Raw genomic sequence first — 7,267 nt, forward strand, 5'->3', positions numbered from 1 at the left:
CTCTTTTGAAGGGCATCTGGGTTCTTTCCAGCTTCTGGGTATTATAAATAAGGCTGCGATGAACATTGTGGAGCATGTGTCTTTGTTATATGTTGCAGCATCTTTTGGGTATATGCCGGAGAGTGGTATAGCTGGGTCCGCAGGTAGTGCAGTGTCCAAATTTCTGACGAACCTCCAGACTGATTTCCAGAATGGTTGTACCTGTTTGCAATCCCACCAACAGTGGAGGAATATTCCTCTTTCTCCACATCCTGGCCAGGATCTACTGTCACCCAAGTTGTCTTTTTTTTTTTTTTTTTTTTTTTCCTTAGCCATTCTGAGTGGTGTGAGGTAGAATCTCAGGGTTGTTTTGATTTGCATTTCCCTGATGACTAAGAATGTTGAATATTTCTTTAGGTGATTTTGGCCAATCGATAATCCGCAGTTGAGAATGTGTTGTTTAGCTCTGTACCCCACTTTTTAATAGGGTAATTTGGCTCTCTGAAGTCTAACTTCTTGAGTCCTTTGTATATTTTGGATATTAGCCTTCTATCAGATGTAGGATTGGTAAAGATTTTTTTCCAATCTCTTGGTTTCCATTTTGTCCTAATGACAGTGTCCTTTGCTTTATAAAAGCTGTGCAGTTTTATGAGGTCCCATTTGTCGATTCTTGATCTTAGAGCATACACCATTGGTGTTTTCTTCAGGTGATTTTCCCCAGTGCCCATGTGTTCAAGATTCTTCCCCACTTTTCTTCTATTAGTTTGAGTGTATCTGGTTTGATGTGGAGCAAATTGATCCACTTGGACTTAAAGTTTGTACAAGATGATGAGAATGGATCAATTTACATTCTTCTACATGCTGAACCAGCACCATTTGTTGAAAATGCTATCTTTCTTCCATTGGACGGTTTTAGCTACTTTGTCAAGAATCAAGTGGCTATAGGTGTGTGGGTTCATTTTTGGGTCTTCAATTCTGTTCCACTGATCTACCTGCCTGTCTCTGTATCAATACCCTACAGTCTTATGACTAATTCTCTGTAATACTGCTTGAAGTCTGGGATGGTGATTCCCCCAGAAGTTCTTATATTGTTGAGTATAGTTTTCGCTATCCTGGGTTATTTGTTATTCCACAATAATTTGCAAATTGCTCTTTCTATCTATATAAAGAATTGAGGGGGAATTTTGATGGGTATTGCATTGAATCTGTAGATTGCTTTTGGCAAAATGGCCATCTTTAATATATTAATCCTGCCAATCCATGAGCATAGAAGATCTTTCCAACTTCTGAGATCTTCCTCAATTTCTTTCTTCAGAGCGGTGAAGATCTTGTCATACAGATTTTTCACTTGCTTGGTTAAATTTATACCAAGATATTTTATGTTACTTGGGACTATTGTGAAGGGTTTTATTTCCTTAATTTCTTTCTCAGCCTGTTTTTCCTTTGAGTAGAGGAAGGCTACTGATATGTTTCAGTTAATTTTATACCCCAACACTTTGCTGAAGTTGTTTATCAGGTTAAGTAGTTCTCTGATGCAACATTTGGGGTCACTTAAGTACACTATAATGGCATCTGCAAATAATGATATTTTTATTTCTTCTTTTCCAATTTGTATCCCTTTGCCCTCCTTTCGCTCTCTGACTGCTTTGGCTAGGATTTCAAGTACTATACTGAATAAGTAGGGAGAGAGTGGCCAGCCTTGTCTAGTCGACGATATCAGTAGGATGGCTTCAAGTTTCTCTCCATTTAGTTTGATGCTGGCTACTGTTTTGCTGTATATTGCTTTTACTACGTTTAGATATGGGTCTTGAATTTTTGCTCTTTATAGGATTTTTATCATGAAGGGGTGTTCAAATTTGTCAAATGCTTTCTCAGCATCAATTGAAATGACCATGTGGTTCTTATCTTTGAGTTTGTTTATATAGCGGATTACATTGATGACATTTCTTATATTAAACCATCCCTGCATCCCTGGGATGAAGCCTACTTGATCATGATTGATGATCATTTTGATGTGCTCTTAGATTAGGTTTGCAAGAATTTTATTGGTATTTTTGTGTAAATTTTCATAAAGGAAATTGGTGTGAAATTCACTTTCTTCATTGGGTCTTTGTGTGGTTTCAGTCTAAGAGTAATGGTGGCTTCGTACAAGGAATTTGGTAGTGCTCCTTCTGTTTCAATTTTGTGGAATAGTTTGGACAGTATTGGTATGAGGTCTTCTATGAGTGTCTTATTGAATTCTCCACTGAACCAATCTGAACCTGGCCTCTTTTTGGTTGAGAGACTTTTAATAACTGCTTCTATTTCTTTGAGAGTTATGGGGTTGTTTAGATGATTTATTTGTTCCTGATTTAGCTGCGGTACCTGGTATCTGACTAGAAAATTGTCCATTTCCGACAGATTTTCCAGTTATAGGTTATAGGTTTTTCTAGTAGGATCTGATTTTTTTTTTAATTCTTCAGATTCTGTTCTTATTTCTCCCTTTTCATTTCTGATTTTCTTAATTTGTATGCACTCTTTGTGACCTCTGGTTAGTCTGACTAAAAGTTTATCCCATTGATTTTCTCAAAGAACTAGCTCCTGGTTTTGGTTTTGTTGTTCTTTCATTTCTACTTGGTTGATTTCAGCTCTGTGTTTGATTATTTCCTGCCTTCTACTCCTCTTGGATTTATTTATTTCTTTTTCTCCTAGAGCTTTAAGGTGTCCTATCAAGCTGCTGACATATGCTCTCTCCTGTTTCTTTTTGCAGGCACTCAGAGGTATGTGTTTTCCTCTTAGTCCCACTTTCATTGTGTCCCATAAGTTTGGGAATGTTGTGTCTTCATTTTCATAAAATTCTAAGAAGTCTTTTATTTCTTTCTTTATTTGTTCCTTGACCAAGTTGTCATTGAGTAGAGCATTGTTCAACTTCCATGTATATGTGGGCTTTCTGTCATTATTTTTGTTATTGAAGACCGTTCTTAGTGCATGGTGATCTGATAAGATGCATTTGGTTATTTCTATCTTCCTGTATCTGTTGAGGCCTGTTTTGTGACCAATTATATGGTCAATTTTGGAAAAGGTTCCATAAGCTGCTGAGAAGACAGTATCCTTTTGTTTTAGGATGGAATATTCTATAAATATCTGGTAAATCCAATTAGTTCCTATCTTCTGTTAGTTTCTCTATGTCTCCTCTTAATTTCTGTTTCCATGATCTGTCCAGTGATGAGAGTGGGGTATTGAAATCTCCTCCTATTATCTTGTGAAGTGTACTTTGATCTGTAGTAAAGTTTCTTTTATAAATGTAGGTGTCCTTGCTTTTGGACCATAGATATTTAGGATTGATAGTTCATCTTGGTGGATTTTTCCTTTGATGCATATGAAGTGTTTTTCCTTATCTTTTTTAATGACTATTGGTTGAAAGTCAATTTTTTTTGATATTAGAATTACAACTCCAGTTTAAAAATATGGAATGCTTCACGAATTTGAGTGTCATCCTTGCGCAGGGGCTATGCTAATCTTCTCTGTATTGTTCCAATTTTATTATATGTGCTGCTGAAGTGGGCATACATGCTAAGTTTTTAACCCTAATTTTATCCTCTTTACAAGAAGTAGAGTGTCATAGGTTGACACACTGACAGAATGACCAACCAATAACCAACAAGATGTAAAATATGTCCCATGGGCAAACATCTGTCCATGACACTATTATTATTAATCTGTTATGCTTGCATTCCGGGGTCTAGCGTGAGTAGCCTCTGAGAGTCTCCACCCACCAACAGACTCAGACAGATGTAGATACTCACAGACAAACAATTGTTGGAGCTTGGAGTCTCTTATGGAGGAATAGGTGGAACGATATTGGGCCCTGAAGGAAATAGAAACTTAACAAAGAAATCACTGGAGTCAACTAATTTGGACCCTTGGGGCTCTCAAGAATTGAACCAAACATTCAAAGAATATACACAGGCTGGACCTAGGCCAACCTGCACATAGGCAGCAAATGTCCAGGTTGGTCCCCATGTGGTTCTAAACAAATGAAGTGAGAGAATTCCTAAAACCTGTTACCTCTCTATGTGATAATTTTTTTCTAGCTGTGCTGCCTTGTCCAGCCTCAGTGAGAATGGATACACCTAGCCCTGAAGAGGCTCATATCCCGGGGTGAGGTTGATACTCAGGAAGGCCCTAACCCCTCAGAGGAAAAGGGGAGAATGATGGAGGGGCTTGAGGAAGGGGGTAACCATGGGGGGAACAGTGAGCATGATGTAAAGTGAATAAACAAAAGAGAAAAAGACTTCTGACTGGACTAATTCCCATGCTTCTAGTTGAATATGCCTCTGGTTAATGTTTCCCAAGAACTACCATCCTCTGTTCACCAAGCTTAGTCAATATCAAGCCATCTTCCTTTCAGCCACACTGTCTTGTTATTTATTTGACATTTTGGGACCTAGTTTTAAGAACAAATTTTCAAAAGAATAAAACAATTAGACATTTGTAGGGAAATTTCCACAAACACAAAATAAGATTGTAGAACAGTTTTACAGAAGTTACAGCCCCAAAATTACTGTGAAATTAAATGATAATTCTTACTCAGTTTGTGAGTTCTAACTCCATTCTATGAAGAAGATAATAACTTTGTATCAGAGATGTCTTGGGTAATATTTAAATTTGCATTTTGTAGGATTTCATTAAATATTTCAGGGAAAAGTTGTGTTATACAAATATTATAGAAAAAATGGAGTGTCCTAAATTCTCAATATTCTACAATAAAAATACAAGTCAGATTGCTATTTAAAGAAACAGTGATAAAAGCATTGAGTGGGAAAAGAAAGATAAAATACAGAATATTATATAAGATACAAAATTTATATGAGACTCACCTGTATCTTATAATAAATAAGGTACACTATTAAAGAATAGGATACAAAATTTTAGAAGTATATTTTCAGATTCCTCATAAAGTGATAAAGCAACTATCTCATATGGGGAAGAAACATTCAAAAGACGATTTTATTTTTCACTTCCATGTGTGTAAGTACCTGAGTCTTTATAGATATAAACATGTAGATATATCATACATACATTTTTATTTTTCAACTTTAACCAGTACTTCTCCATAGAAAATAAGTCTGCACTTGCGTCCTCATTTAGTTTGCAGTATATGATAACTTGGAATGCCAAGAATTTGATGGATCGCTTACCCTTTCCTGATTGTAATCTAAGACTTATCAGTCTAACTTAATTATGTTAATCCTTGATAGTAATGTTTACTAATAAAAGAAGCAGTGACTGGCTATCATTCTGTATTGAAGTGTCCTATAATAATAAATCACACAGTGATTTGTGGGCATTCATTAGAACCTGAATATTTTAACTCAGAGATTAAAGCAGACATCTTGTTTAAGAAGTTGCCAGTGACTCCCTGCTGTTAGGATGAAATTACTTATAAGGGAAGAAACACTATTACAATAATAGGAGAATTCTTTTTCAGAAATATGGGATTGATGAAATACCTCAGCAATGCAATTCATCAATAAATACATATTTCCATGAGACTAATCTTGAATAGACAGACTTCACCCCCAAATGAGATCAAAAGTCTAACATGGATCTGGTATTATGTTACAGGAAGTGATGATCCTGTATGTGCATTTGACACAATTTCTGTAAAAATGAGCTAATGAAGGGCTGTAAAAGGGACTCAGCAGTTAAGTGCATGTACTATTCTTACAGAGGACCTCAGTTCAGTTCCTAGGACCCACATACAATATTCCATAATATCTCCCTCAGCAGGAGATGCACAATCTTCTTCTAGTACACACAATCATTGTGTTAGTTAGATTGCTGTGTCTGTTGTCATTTAACAAATTCCAGGGTCGTATATGAAGAGTGGAGATGAGTTAAAAAAGTACCTCTCTCACGTTTGTCTACCGGCTAGTCTCTGCCATTTTCTTGATTAATGACTGATGAAGATGGAGTCATGTCACTGTGGGCAGTGCTATTCCTGGATAGGTGGTCCAGATATGGGCCTTTCTTATTGCCTAATCAAGAAAAATTTTTCTACAAACAGCAGAGACAACTGTAGGAAACAACAACCTATTGAAAATGCAGTTATTTAGCCCAGTCTTAATGGATGCATCTACAAAACACACCCATACCTTTTGATTGGGGCACATTGTAGAAGAGAGGGCAGAAAGAGAGTAATAACTGAGCTAAAGGATGACAGCAATGAATATTGCAAACACCTTGGAGAAAAGTGAAAAAAAATATCTCTATACAAAGAACTAAATGCAATTGAAGAAAGATGTAATCAAGAGAGATTCCCTCAAAGGAAATGCATACTAGGAGATTCTTGTTATAAGCATTACAATGCGGTGTCCATATTGAAATAATATCTGAGTGCAGAGAAATTAGCATTTGAATAACTCAAGTATAAACTTTGCACAGCTTATAAAGCATTATGCCTACATACACACATACACATAACCCCTCCCAAACACAGAACTATGATAAAAAAGGCAAAAAAAAAAAATCACAAATGCTTGGAAGCCTTGTATAAAAGAGTCTTAAATTTTATCTGCTTTCCTCTTCAACTTGCAATCTAAATCATCTCTGAATTAGTTATACTGCCTAAGAGGGTATTGATAATATGCAAGAAGTTGTTATACTACATTGTTCAAGAAAAAAGGAAATTCTGTACATTTATAGTCTAAATACAACTGAACATCTTTTTTAAAGTGAATGTTCAACAAATGTTTTGATGAACCTATGAGCTTCAATATCCTCTGCCTACTTTAGCATTTGTCTGCAGATAAAATGGAAAGAGTAGCCAGTTATACACTCTGTTGTGCATACTCACCTACATTTTGCAAGCAATTAAGAAACAAAATTTATACCTATGTTTATAAACTTAGTTGTCCAACATTCTTTAAAATATTCTAAATAAGTTCTCACTGTCAAACTTTTGTTTAGAAAAATATCCCTTGTATTACTTGTTAAATGCAGAAATAAATCTTTTAATCTTAGCTGTTTTGCAGTTTACCCTAAATTAATTTCCAGAATTCACCTAGAGTAAAGCAAATTATTTGTACATACAGGATTTCATGCATAAACTGCAGAATACTCCAGAGACCAGGAAGCAAATTAACTGTGGAAAAATGCCTTCCAACAAAATTAGAAAAAGGGAGATGAAGTTGTTAATATGTAATCACACAAGAATTGACTTGTTTCAGACATTGAGGAAAGAATGTTTTCAGTTCTTCCACAACTTTTTTTTCCAACTGCTAAGTTCCCTTTTTTTATTGTTTGT

The 7,267-nt window shown here is 35.7% G+C and overlaps 1 non-coding gene across 1 annotated transcript; it reads right to left on the reverse strand.

The window, feature by feature from the left end:
* Positions 1–3,419: 3,419 nt before the first annotated feature.
* On the reverse strand, positions 3,420–3,526 carry LOC116911875. The gene has a single exon (XR_004389389.1). It is a non-coding gene; the product is annotated as a U6 spliceosomal RNA (small nuclear RNA).
* Positions 3,527–7,267: the final 3,741 nt, after the last annotated feature.

This window comes from Rattus rattus, chromosome 10 (assembly GCF_011064425.1).
Source record: "Rattus rattus isolate New Zealand chromosome 10, Rrattus_CSIRO_v1, whole genome shotgun sequence".
Lineage (NCBI taxonomy): Eukaryota > Metazoa > Chordata > Mammalia > Rodentia > Muridae > Rattus > Rattus rattus.